Here is a 13,547-nt window from a genome sequence, read left to right on the forward strand (position 1 = left end):
GGCAAGACTTCCGCTGATGATGCGCCTTCGTATTTCCCGACTAACATTGTTGTCAGCCGTCAACAAGGATCCGAGGTAGACGAACTCGTCCACCACCTCGAAGGTATCTCCGTCTATCGTAACACTGCTTCCAAGGCGGGTCCTGTCGTGCTCAGTTCCGCCAACCAGCATGTACTTTGTTTTCGACGCATTCACCATTAGCCCGACTCTTGTTGCTTCACGTTTTAGGCGGGTGAACAAATCTGCCACCGTTTCAAATTTTCTCCCAATAATATCCATGTCGTCCGCGAAGCAAACAAATTGTCCGGATCTCGCGAAAATCGTGCCTCGACTGTTAAGTCCGGCTCTCCGCATAACACCTTCAAGCGCAATATTGAACAACAGGCACGAAAGTCCATTGCCTTGTCGTAGTCCCCGCCGAGACTCGAACGAACTGGAGTGTTCGCCCGAGATCTTCACGCAGTTTTGCACACCGTCCATCGTTGCTCTGATCAATCTTGTGAGCTTCCCGGGAAAGCTGTTCTCGTCCATGATTTTCCATAGCTCTACGCGGTCGATACTATCGTATGCCGCCTTGAAATCGATGAACAAATGGTGCGTAGGGACTCACGGCATTTCTGGAGGATTTGCCGCACGGAAAAGATCTGGTCCGTTGTCGAGCGGCCGTCGATGAAACCTGCTTGATAACTTCCCACGAACTCGTTTGCTATAGGTGATAGACGACGGAAGAGAATCTGGGATAGCACTTTGTAGGTGGCGTTTAGGATGGTGATTGCACGATAATTTTCACACTCCAGTTTGTCGCCCTTTTTGTAGATAGGGCATATAACGCCTTGCTTCCACTCCTCCGGTAGCTGTTCCGTTTCCCAGATTCTGACTATCAGCCGATGCAGACAAGCGACCAACCTGTCCGGGCCCATCTTGATGAGTTCGGCTCCGATACCATCCTTGCCAGCGGCCTTGTTGTTCTTGAGCTGTTGAATGGCATCCTTATCTTCCCCCATCGTGGGAGCTGGTTGGTTTCCGCTGTCCGCTGTGCTGACGTAGCCATCGCCTTCGTTGTCCTGACCTTCTGTGCCTGTGTTCTCTGCGCCATTCAGGTGTTCATCGTAGTGCTGCTTCCACCAAGAGCTCTGCTATTACACGCTAAGCCTGCTCAACGCAGCGCATGTGTAAAAACTACACAGAATGAGGCAACCAATGCAGGACTCTCTGGCTGAGTGAAAATTCTGTGTAAGTCGCACTCATGCTGTGTGTAGCCGATGTGTTGGCCTTCGGCTGTGCGGGGATCGATGGAAATGGAACTGTCAATCTCTCCCGCGCGGCAGCAAACAGTTGGTCGTTGGTAAGATGGGGAGTTTTCTGTGATTTTTTCAGGCGAAAAGCCGGAAGATGGTCGCAAATGTGGAAGTTTTTCCCCATTTGCTTCCGCTTCGGCTATTCGAATGAAAAAATCTCTGAAAACTTGAAAATTTGAATGTTTTTTTTAATGTTTTCAGAAGCAAAACAAAAATGGAAGCGAATTCCGCATTCCAAGCGTTCCTCCTCTGTGCGCATTTTACTCATTCGGTTTGTTTACCACCGTTTGCTCAAAACTTTGTACAGCCCCCTTTGCACAGAATCTGTGCTGCATGAAGAGAGGCTGATTTTGTGTACTCGGCACTCATTTCTGAGCGTGACAAGTTTAGCGTGTAGTGAGGCTACCTGCCTGCGAAGAGGGTCAGTTTGTCTCAGTCACCATCTGATACTGACGGAGGATGGATGTGCTCCCTAAAGCACGGCCCTCCGTGAGGCGTCTTCTGGTAGCTGGACGGGTTTTTTGTGGAGGGGCTGGGAATCTAACCCATGACCTTCCGCTTATGAAGCGAAAGCGTAACCTCAAGGCTACAGACCCCCCTATTATTACGATATATAAGATAACCTTTTCATCATGAGTGACTAGTTATGACTATCTCGGTAATGGGATTCGATCCCAGGTTCTCGGCGTGAGAGGGATGAGTTTTAACCACTTCATCAGGCACTCCCCAGCCAATAGTCATTTGGAAAATAGTTTTCAACAGACTTATTTCCTGTTTAAGTAACTTAATTTTGCTTTCCAGTTGTATATAGGTTAAATTTAATTTGTAGTACTTTTGCTGTTGATAGCATGAAAACATAAAACAAGTTTACAGCTAAAAAGGTAGAAACAATGTGAAAATCTAGTAGTTCAGATAATTGATTTCAATAACACTCGAATTTGATGTCCTCATTATTCTCCAGGCTATTCCACCAAGAACGATATATCAGCACAAATCGATGAGAGGCTCGGGCGGAGAAGAGACGTTGAACACATTACTCACTGAATATGTATCGTGTTTTACTGTGATAATTTGAATATTTATCTAAATACGCATATTTCATTCTTATGAAGAAATAAATCTCCAACAGAAAATAAGTATAACACTGAAACGGTTTTTTCTATGTTTTGAAAACAAATGAAAAACAATGTTTTTCATGTCGATAAAGCATTGTTTTATAGTTAACTTTAAATTGTTTGTTCATTTATGTTCATATATAATGATGCATTAATAACATTAATAAACACGAATATAATATCATATTCACATTTGTTTTCAAAGCTGAATTTTAGTCATTTAATTGCATATATGACGGAAATTTAAAATTTCATTAAAAAAAATTGTAATATTAGTATATAATTTTTTTTTGAAGATAAAGCATCATATAAGACCCCGTTTAAAAACTCAAACAAAAATGTGATGAAAAACTGTTTATCAATGATTTTTTTTTTCAGCACTACCGTCAAGCCACCATTCACCGTGCGTTTAAAAAATATCTGCACTTCAAAAAATTGTATAATTTTTCCAAATCATTCAAAGCAAACTAGAATACCACTACGAAGCGTGAAATTATACCATAACTCAAGGAAAAATCTAAAAATAGTGATGTATGACAGATAATTACTCAAAAACTACGTTTACAAATTTCATGATAAGGTCGCCTCGTACCGTTCTATGTCACCATTTACCGTACACGTTGGTGCACCATTTACCGTGCGTATAGATTTCGACATGATTTAATTTCGTATATTAAAAAAAACGTTGTTGGTGGAGCAATTATGTTGCTAGTAGTGTGCGCATTCATTTTAAAGGGTATTCCTTATTTTATAATAAAAACCAAGAGTGTTCAAAAATCCCATTATTAAACAGAATTCACATTATTTTGACTACATAAACTAGGTTTTTCAAAATGCTTTGTGACGAGAACAACTTCATTTCATCAGTGTTATCTCATTTTGCTGACAAAAGAATAGTTTGTGAAAATTGTACATATGAATATTTTGTTGGAATTTGTATAAGGTACCGCGGGGCAAGTGGGAACGAAAAAAACGATAGTTCAAACAAATTGTTCAATAAAATTTTCAAAAGTCAATATTTTTCAAATCCAACAACACATTCACGTTTTAGCAACATATTTGCTGGTGTGTGCATGAAACTAATCGAATAATTTCTAAATTGTGAAAACCTTGGAAGAAAGTTTTAGAATGAGCCAATGGACGCAGTTACCTCGCTAAGCGGGGCAAGTGGGACACATCCAGTTTCATGCGTCAATCCACATCAGTAAGTCAACCATTACAATGATAGGATTGATAAGTCATAGATTTTTAGTTTTACGTACATATTTAATGTACATTAGGGATCAATCATAAAATACGTTACGTTTTAGGAAGAAACCCTTTATTTAATAGTATGTCACCTCACATTTAATATTAACTGAAAATTCCTCTATAAAAGCGTAATCAGGAATTAAACATGTTCAAAATATATCATTTATAAGTTTTTAATTAAAATGTAGCACATAAAAAATTTATAATTGACGAAATTATAAATATGTTTTGTTATTATTTATATGCATGGCAGAAAACCACCTTATGGGATGGAATTGTTTTCCATCACTACTTAATTTGGTAGAAATAATAAATAAAGTTAAAATAACATAGAAAAGTAATCGTTCTCATGATGCATTTCAAATTTCAACTGTGTGTTTGTTCAATTTTGAAGTCGCATTTCAAACATAAAAAAAATAATTAAAAGATCAAGAATAATAACACTTTTCTTCTCCCTTTTATGCAATAACGTAATTTGAGGTTGATCTTTTTTTGATAAAAATCATTTGTTTGAATGTTTTAGTTCTACTCTCTAGCAAAATGTATGAAACGTGTACGAAAAGTTTTGATTCTGGTTTTTGTTTTGATAGGTCCCACTTACCCCAGGTACAAATATATTTTGGGGTAAGATAGACCATCGAACATTTCATATGAAATGAAAACAAAATACTGGTTTATCGTTAGCAGCTTGTTATAATACTAAAAATTATAGCTTACTGATGGAAACTCGATTTAAAACACATTTATTTTTTGCGAGTCAATGCGAGACGTGAAACGTGTCACAATTTGTCATGCAAGTTGAAAATGGCGCTGAACTGACAACTGTTACATGAACCACATGGTAATAAAAATAACAATATATTTAGTACTAAATACATTCCTTGTCATTGTATCTTCAACTTTCTTGAAGAATACCCCCATGAAAAACTTTTCCTAGTTGAGCTATGACGAAACGCCCCACTTACCCCGAATTCTCACTTGCCCCGGGGTACCTTATGTGCACGGTGAATGGAGGCCGCACGGTGACTGGTGACTTGACGGTACTATTTTTACCGACATGATTCAAAATGCTACGTCCACTAGTTGGGACCCCACCCTCCCCCTCGTCACACATTGTCACAAATTCGTGAAGACCCCCCTCCCCCCTAAAATGCTACGTCATTTATGGACGACCTATAGAGCGCTGCATATGACGAGCCTAACCTCACTTATTTGACAGCTGCTGGTCCTGTTGTTTACGTTTCGGACTTAGTCGTTTTTTCCATCATTTTTTCATCTTCGCATTTCTATCACCAATGGTAGGAAGATAGAATAATACGATCCGTGGGTATCTGCAGTGGATTTGACCTCTCCTCGCAGCAAATTTTCACGAAATTAAGAATGATTCGAAAAAAGTACTAAGTCCAAACTGTAAACAACAGGACCAGTACCTGTCAAAATTGATGCGTGACGTCACAGTGCAGTGGAGTATTATGTCAGCTCGCTCGCTTGTAGTTGTAAAACATTTTGCACCGTACACGGATGTCACGCACACTAAATGTCCTCTCCACAGCTCGGTATATATTCTCATTGATACACACTCATAGTCCATTTTACGAAACAGCAACACTGATGATATTGCTGTTATTTACACACGTTACGACACCGCCTCCTGTCATTCATAAAATATTGTGCTCTGCAAGAAAATGTCGATATACCGTCGCAGTGATAATGAAAATCACCAAATGTTTAAGATTTAGCAAATTTCAAACATTTGCGTCCTTGAAGAACGAATAAATCCAAGCCGACTTGAATTTTGACGTTGCGTTTAAATTGCGCGCATATCTTCTGCGCGTTACCGCTGCTGGATGTGGATTTAAAATGAGCGCCGCAATAAGCGATCAGCTGTTCAAAAACGTCTCGTAAAATGGACTATAGTCACTCATCAAACAGTTGTCATTGCATCGACCAGGGGGTTGACTACACTCACATTTTGTGTTTCCTACCAAGGGGCTATCACTACACTAATTCAACAAATTTGCTGTATTGTCAATTCTTCTACTTCTTCTTGGCATAACGTCTTCACTGGGAAAGAGCCTGCTTCTCAGCTTAGTGTTCTATGAGCTCTTCTACAGTTATTAACTGAGAACTTTCTTTGCCAAAGTTGTCATTTTCGCATTCATACATCGTGTGGCAGGTACGATGAGACTTTATGCCCCGGGAAATCAAGGAAATTCCAATTACGAATAAATCCAGGACCTACCGGGAGTTGAACTCAGCCACCTTCAGCATGGCTTTGTTTTGTAGCCGCGGACTCTAACCACTCAGCTAAGGAAGGCCGCAATTGGCAATTGGCAATTATTCATAACAAATCAGATATTGTACGAGAAGAAATAAGAGATTATAGCAAGTATATGGTATACACATTAGGAAACGTTACACAATTAACTCTTTAGTATACATTTTTTGAAAAGGGCCGATTGAACAGTGAGATTCGAGTACCACGGACACACATTTTGACGGCACACATGTTGGAATCCTTCTCGTCCGATGAGGTTTACGGTGGCGATGACGATGTGCGAAAGTGAAAATAGAATGTAACCGAACTCAACGAAGGAGGTATACTTTATACCCTTAGAATAGCAGATGATGCTCCTTCTTTTCGTATTTTTCGCTTTCTGATCTGGGAAATAGAGACTATATGAAATTGATGTCTTGGCAAGGGATGTACAAGATGAGCATTATGCTGTTATTGCATCCCGACGGCACTGCAGCAGCGTCCTCGGAAACATCCTCAAATTGCTGTATTGTCGATTATTCGTAATAAATCAGATATTAAACATTAGGAAATATTACTATGGATGCTGTGTTTATCACGAGAAGCTCTTACTAGCTTGAAAGTGTAAATGAAATGAACCAAATCCTGTTTTTTTTTTGGGTGGGACTTTAACCCGAAGGTCATTCGTCCCTTAACTGAACCGAATCTGTCGAAAGTTGCTAGTATGTTTTACATGATTTGAATTGCAGACGATGCTCCTCCCTTTCGTATTCTTCGCCTTCTTCTGATCGACCAATCTGGGACATAAGGTATATGAAGTTGATGTCTGATGATGGTTATAGGAATTTACATATCTTTGGAAATTCATGGACGCGTTCGGATGGACAATAAAACAATATTTTAATAGTTTACAATAAATGAAAAAACTCAAATGTTTTGCCTTCGAGCAAATTTTAAATATTTCTGATCAATGTGCGTAAAAGTTATGGAAATCGGGACTCGAAACCCAATACAAGCGTTAATAAGAATGCTCTGCTTTATATAATATGACATTTGCAATGGATATTGAAACTAACATGTAGAAAAATTTCAAATCAATGGATGCTAATTACAACTGGTCAAGAAACAGTTTAGTGAACAGTATTTAAATTCTGTTGCAATTTTAATACATTTCCCAATTTCCGTACACTTAGGAAGTGTTCCCCCATTATATGATAAATCAACGATGCTGTTAGAAATGCCATACAGTGCTGAATACTATGATGTTATTACCACAGACAAACATACGTAACACTTGGAACAAATCTCGATCAAAATCATAGTCACGTGGACATGTGTAAACGTCAAACACGAACAAAAACGATGCGAGCGCTGCGGGTGGCGGATTGGCCATATTTTTGATTTGATCGCTTAAAAGAAGGTCGATGGACAATGATGAGAGTGTGACGTCTGTTTGTCTGTGTTATTACAGTTCGACGGCGCAACCGGGCGTCCACGAGTAAATTCTCAAATTTCATGAGATTATGTGGGATAAATTATGTGAACTAAATCAAGTTTTGTACATCATGATAGATAAATTAGGAAATATTATTCAATAAACCCTTTTAACAACGTTTGTTGGCCCTGAAAAGGATCGATTGAGCTTGTATGCTGTCACAGATAAATAGCACTACGGGATGTTATCAGTTGATTACCATGGTTAAACAGGGAAACCCCAACGAAAGTGTATGTGAATAAGTTCTCTGTTTATATGACAAACCAGCTGAATATTTCATGGGTGCACAACAGCAACAGGGTAGCAGATCACAGGGATTTAGTTGAAATCTGGAAACGTAGCTCAATCGTGAAATCTTGAGCGATTTCACAAGCCAGACGCTTGATAAGCAGCTCCTCGGATCAGCCACTCAGGGGGCTCTGGTATTGGTGCCTAGCGGACATGTTTCTTGACTGCACTACCTATGCTGAGTTTATCACGAGTCGAAATCTGGAAGCGCAGGTCGGTCAACCTAGAAATCTTGAGCGATTTCACAAACCAGATGCTGGATTGGCAGCTTGAATGTAAACAGCTCAGCAGATTTCTAGCAGCGAGATACTTCTCGCTAAGCTAGTTCGGAGGAGCTCTTACCAGCTCGAAAGCGGAAATGAAATGAAACTGGATCCGACGAAGGAAGCATGTTTAATAACCTTAAAAAAGCAGATGATGCTCCTCCCTTTTGTGCTCTTCGCTCTCTGATCGACCAATCTGGGAAATGGGTATGTGCCAATAATGTGTTGGGCTTAGAATTACTTTTTTTTTCTAAGCAATGGGGGGATAATCTGCTCAACAGACGCCGTGTGGGGTTAGGCACCATTTACTACATGCAAGCAGTAAACAGGACTACACCCCCGACCCACTAAACCATTTCCATTGCCGCCAAACCCTTCGTCTCTCCGGGACCACCAAGAAGGCATTGCTTCGGAGAGGGGCTATTGCACATCGCATCCTCCAGGTTAGCTGCGTAGCCATGCAGCAACGAACATCGATGACACGCTTAGGGGGGTCCACCAAGGTAGCATGCTGGCGCTTTGACCTACTGAAGGCTCAGGCCCTATCAGCTAGCACCAGCTGGGATTGCTGACGAAGGGGCCTCCACCTGCCCCGAACAACCAGAGGCTCGTACTAACCCAGTAGGCCGGCGCTACGACAGCAGCGCTACCAGGATGTTCTCCCCGCGGCCACTTAATCGCTGTAAGGGTCGATTTCGACCGTAGGGCACCGGTATGACCTACGTAGCCGACTGCGAACCCTTGGACCACCTGTTGTTTAGCGTCTGCACTAGCCACTCCTCGAGTCCACTCGCCACCTCCTTTGCAGTTCCGAGACGATGTGGGTGATAGCCGATGAAACGGCATTCCAGCCAAACTCGTCTTCACACATCCTCTGGACCAAATTGTCCGGAGTCGTGTCCCGACCGCATGTGGCTAACATGCGGTCACGCATTGTGCGGAAACGCGGGCACACGAACAAAACGTGTTCCGCCGTTTCCTCTAAACCTGCACAAACTGGACATTCGGGAGAACCCGCATGACCGAAACGGTGTAGATACTGTCTAAAGCAACCATGGCCCGAAAGGACCTGTGTCAGGTGGAATGTTAGTTCCCCATGGCGCCTATTGACCCAGATATCTAACCTCGGAATCAACCTGTGAGTCCACACTCCCTTGGTGGAACTGTCCCACGCACGCTGCCATTTGACCATGGAGGCCAGTCTGGCAGTCCTGCGTATGCCTCTTGTGCCGCGCATTTCGAAGCACTCTATGTCTTCCATAATAAGGATACCAATAGGCACCATACCGGTGATGACGCAGAGTGCATCGTGTGACACGGTACGGTATGCGCTCGCAACCCTCAGGCACATTAGCCTATAAGTACTCTCTAGCTTGCTACGGTAGCTCTTGGTACTTAAGGCCGTGCCCCAAGCCGGGCCACCATACCTCAGTATGGACGAGGCGACACTGGCCAGAAGCTTTCGCTTGCTGGCGTACACCGCAGAGCTATTGGACATCATCCGGGACAGTGCCACAATAGCTGTGGAGGCTCTCTTGCAGGCATAATCGACGTGGCTACCGAAGGTAAGCTTATCGTCGATCATCACCCCCAAGTGTTTGACGGAGCGCTTCGAAGTGATCGTGCAGTTGCCTACACTGATCACCGCTTGCTGCACCGACTTTCGGTTGTTGACAACAACCGCCTCAGTTTTGTGGTGAGCCAATTCCAGTTTCCTGGAGCTCATCCACTCCTCCACAATTGCGATCGAGTGGGCTGCAGTCAATTCCACTTCTTCGATCGATTCACCGTAGACCTCCAGCGTAATATCGTCGGCAAAGCCAACGATGACCACACCCGCCGGGAATTTTAATCTCAACACCTCGTCGTACATGACATTCCATAACACCGGGCCCAGGATGGAACCTTGCGGGACTCCTGAGGTTATGTGAAAGCACTTCCGACCCACCTCTGTGTCATAGACTAATACCCGATTCTGGAAGTAACTTCCGAGAATCTTGTACAGGTACTCGGGTATCCCCAGACGCAGGAGCGCATCGGCAATAGCCGCCCAACTGGCACTATTAAATGCGTTCCTTACATCCAGAGTCACTACTGCGCAGTAGCGAATACCCCTCCTCTTACGCTGGAGTGCTATCTCAGCGGTTTTCTTAACCGTCAGAATAGCGTCGACGGTGGACTTCCCTTTCCGGAAGCCGAACTGGTTGCTTGAGAGACCATTTACACACTCAGTGTACCTCAACAGTCTGTTGAGGATGATCTTCTCGAGCACCTTCCCCGCCGTGTCAATCAAGCATATTGGTCTATACGCCGACGGGTCACCAGGTGGTTTCCCCGCCTTTGGCAATAGTACCAGGCTCTGCCTCTTCCACGCATCTGCAAATACTCCCTCGTCCAGGCATATCTGCATAGCAGATCTGAACATACCGGGAGCCTCCAAGATTGCGACTTTGAGGGCCAGGTTTGGAACTCCGTCCGGACCTGGTGCCTTCCCCATGCTTAGGGATTTTGCAATCCCTACAAATTCCTCATCGGTTACTCTATCCTCATCGCCAGCCCCAATCCCCGGCTGTCCTACAAAAGGAGGCCATGGGCTAGGGTTGTGGCGCGGAAAGAGCCCCTCGATGATCCCCTCCAGCATCTGTGGAGATTGCTCCGTAGGAGCAATTGCACCTCTTGTCTTCGCCATAACGATCCTGTAGGCATCACCCCACGGGTTCGCGTTGGCACTCTGACAGAGTCTCTCAAAGCAGGCCTTTTTGCTTGCCCTTATCTCGGACTTCAGCGCGACTTTGGCAGCGGTGAACACCGCCCGTCGTTCTTCACGCTCCTGCTCGGTACGTGCTCGCTGCATCCGCCTCCTGGCCCGTAGGCAGGCACGGCGCAGATTCGCAATTGCTTGAGTCCACCAGTACGTCGGTGGTCTCCCATTTCTAGGGTGGACTTTCCTAGGCATGGTCGCATCGCACGCACGCGAAAGCACCGCTACCAGTTCGTCCCCGCCGAGTAGGTTACGCTCACGACGGAGCGCCTCCCTAAGTACTTCGTCATTGAAGTACGATGTCTTCCACCTACGAGGGCTTGGCCGTGACCTAGCCGCTTCCTCTACGCGCTGCCTGCTGTTGTTGTAGTCGATACTGTAGCGAACCGCCAGGTGGTCGCTGTGAGTGTAGGCATTGTCTACCCTCCAGTTCGAACTACTCGTTAGGCCAGGACTACAAAAAGTAACGTCGATAATCGACTCCGCTCCGTTTCGGCTGAAGGTACTTTTGGTACCAACATTAGCCAGATCGACATCTAGCACGGCCAGTGCCTCTAGCAGGATTTGACCTCGCTGGTTCGTGATACGGCTTCCCCATTCCACGGCCCAGGCATTGAAGTCACCCGCTATTACTACTGGCCTTCGCCCTGTCAACACGGTCGTCATGCAGTCCAGCATCTGCGTGAACCGCTCGGTCGACCAACTCGGAGGCGCATAGCAGCTACAAAAGAGGACCCCGTTCACCTTGGCGATCACGAAGCCCTCGTAGGTAGCAGACACCAACTCCTGGACGGGGTATTTACCCGTCGTCCATATCGCCGCCATTTTTCCGGATCCATCCACGACCCAGTTGCCGTTGCCGGCGGGTACTCGGTATGGGTCCGATATGATGGCGATGTCCGTCCCCCACTCAGCAACTGCCTGGTACAGCAGTTGCTGAGCTGCGTCACAGTGGTTCAGGTTCAGCTGCGTTACCTGCACTGTGACTTTTCGTTAATGGTTCGTTTGAAGGTCGGGCACCTTGAGCCTCCCGTTGGATGATTGTTGTTCACGGACTTGCCGGAACAAATCAAGCACTTGGGAGGGTTCTTGCAGCCTAGTGCCTTATGACCTTCCTCACCACAACGCCTACACAACTTGGTCCTATCAGGGCCTTTACAGCCCCAGGACTTGTGTCCTGGTTCCCTACACCTAAAGCAGATCACCGGTTGCTCATGTATGTTCAGTGAGCATACTGACCAACCAACCTTGATCTTGCCTACCTTAGCGGACTTATTTGCGTCCGCCACAGGTAGGTGTACTAAGGCCACCTGAGTACCTGCCGGACCTTTCCGTAGCTGAACGGCAGCGGTGGTCACCTGAATCTCGCACTGTTGCCGCAGTGCTGTGACGAGCTCTTCTGGGCTCCTGGGCTTAGAATTACTTGAAAATAGCGGAGAGTGCTAATGCATGAAAAATTAGTCGAACATGAATTGTTGGAAGGGTTGACATTAACTAAATATTCAATACGAGCTATTGATAATCAATAGTTTTCTTTATTATGAAGGTAGTAAATTTGCCAAAATTATTACAATTGTTCAATGAGAATGTCTTTTCAAAAGCATTCTAAATATGTCGCATTTTTTTACATGTGATCATTTTCTCAATCAAAGTGTTCCCATAAAATATTAAACATCAAAAACGCTGTTGGAAATGCCACACTATTTTACAATCGTTGTGGAATGTTGAGCACTCAACTCGACCGCACTACAACAGTGTCCGCGAATACAGTCTCAAATTGTTGAGTCATAAATTATTCATGACAAATTAAAGCTAAGAAATTGATTGAACCAGCTGAATATTTCGTGGCATGGATGGCGTACAACAGGGATTGCTTCTCGACCACCAATGCTGCCCAGACAACCAGAAATCGCATGAAAGTCCACGTTGCAACTCGTTTATTCTAACTAATTACATCAAACCCGCAAAACACCGTGGATAAACTCGTCAGTTTGATGAGCTTCCTCGCATAAAACACTTCTTTTCTGAGTTCGTTTGTACATTTTGTTTCGTCCCGTACACTCGTACAAAGTAATTCGAATTAATCCATAGCAGCTGTCAAATCAACATTTGTTATCATAAGATAAGTCGCATGAGATCACAGATTAGTTCGGTAGACCATTTATACACTCGAATTGTATGTTATTATTCATCAAATAATATATGCACGCATATCGCCTCCACTTTTGTACGTAGAAGGCCTTTTCGCGGAATGTGCTAAAATTCTGATCAGAATGTCCACGATTTTACAATAATAGTGCCTAGGATTCCTTCAGAATCTCTCTCAAAAATCATTTCGAAATGTAACCTTGAAATCTTTAAGAGTGCTAAAAAGTATTTTAAAAGTAAGCTTTACTTTATTATAAATTAGCTAAACTGTCCATATTCGCATAACAGTCCCATGTTCTATGGGATTTCCTATAAACATGGGACTGTTATGCGATTATGGGCAGTAAAGGTCATAGAAAAATGTTATATAGTGGTATATTGTTATCTTGCCCAGGATTTTAGAAAATTATGTATTGAATTCATTGTAAATCCTGGCTAGAAGTCTATGGAATATTGGTGAAAATTCTGTGAAAATCTTGTTATCCGTGAAAGTCGTGTCCAGAATTCTGAAAATAATATGTTCAAGATTTTGTAAAAAGTCCGTTTTTCAATAATCTTGTCAATGAATCTGCGTGAATAACGCCCGGGTGTTGGTAAAATTTATTTCCAGGATTCTGTGAGAATATTAGCCTATGATTCAGTGCAATTATGTATGAAAACTTAGCCTCTTG

This window comes from Aedes aegypti, chromosome 2 (assembly GCF_002204515.2).
Source record: "Aedes aegypti strain LVP_AGWG chromosome 2, AaegL5.0 Primary Assembly, whole genome shotgun sequence".
In the NCBI taxonomy this organism is placed as follows: Eukaryota; Metazoa; Arthropoda; class Insecta; order Diptera; family Culicidae; genus Aedes; species Aedes aegypti.